Source organism: Propithecus coquereli, unplaced genomic scaffold, assembly GCF_000956105.1.
Source record: "Propithecus coquereli isolate 6110/MARCELLA unplaced genomic scaffold, Pcoq_1.0 Scaffold8, whole genome shotgun sequence".
NCBI classification, from domain to species: domain Eukaryota; kingdom Metazoa; phylum Chordata; class Mammalia; order Primates; family Indriidae; genus Propithecus; species Propithecus coquereli.
In genome coordinates this window covers 15,999,802-16,000,730 of record NW_012154173.1, presented here as the reverse complement: position 1 = coordinate 16,000,730, position 929 = coordinate 15,999,802, and positions in this window count along the sequence as shown.

Below are 929 nucleotides of genomic sequence, written 5' to 3'. Positions count from 1 at the left end.
CACTTCTGCATTTTGTGCCTTCTTTTTGTGGATGCTCTTCTTAGTTGCTTTAATTTATAGGCTATTGTCAAAGAACTAGAAAATGAAAGAATAATGGGCAGGGAGAATAACAAAAGGGACATGATAATGCCTTGTGCAAGGGCCTGCTCAGTGCTAAACCCTCTTAGTGCCACCCAGAGTACCTTGTTTCAGATTCAAATGGATTCCCCAGAGGAAGCTCTAGGTATGTCTTCATTAATCCTGATATTGTTGCAAGGCCTGAAGGGGAGAAAAAGAGAGAAATCCATACCTGTATGAGCCCAACTCCTCCCTTTCAAATTATGTATAAATACAATGTTGTTATAATTTACTCACAATAAAATTACTGAGTACCTGCTGTGTGCCCAACACTGTGCTGGGCACGGGGGTTCCCACACTGAATAGGATACATGGCCTTTTGGAGGCAGGCAGACAAACAGACAAGCAGTCACTACTCAGTGTGAGGGCCCATAACCTTGGGAATCTTCCAGTAAGTGTGATGCTGGAACAGAGACTGTCCAGTGCAAAGCCTAGCAGCCAATGGAGAGATTTGGCAGGCTGGAGAAACTCTAAAACTGTGCTGTCCAATATGGTAGCCACTAGCCACGTGTGGCTATTCAGCCCTTGACACATGACTAGTCCAAATTGAAATATGCTGTAAGTATAAAACACACACCAGAGTTTTAAGACTTAGCATAAAAAAAAATCAACTATCTCATTGATGATTTTTCTTATCGATTACATGTTAAAATGATAATAGTTTGCCTGTATTTGGTTAAATAAAATACATTATTAAAGATACTTTTAGGCCAGGCATGGTGGCTCACACCTGTAATCCCAGCACTTCAGAAGGCCAATGTAGGAGGATTGCTTGAGGCCAGGGGTTCAAGACCAGCCTGGGCAACAGTAGC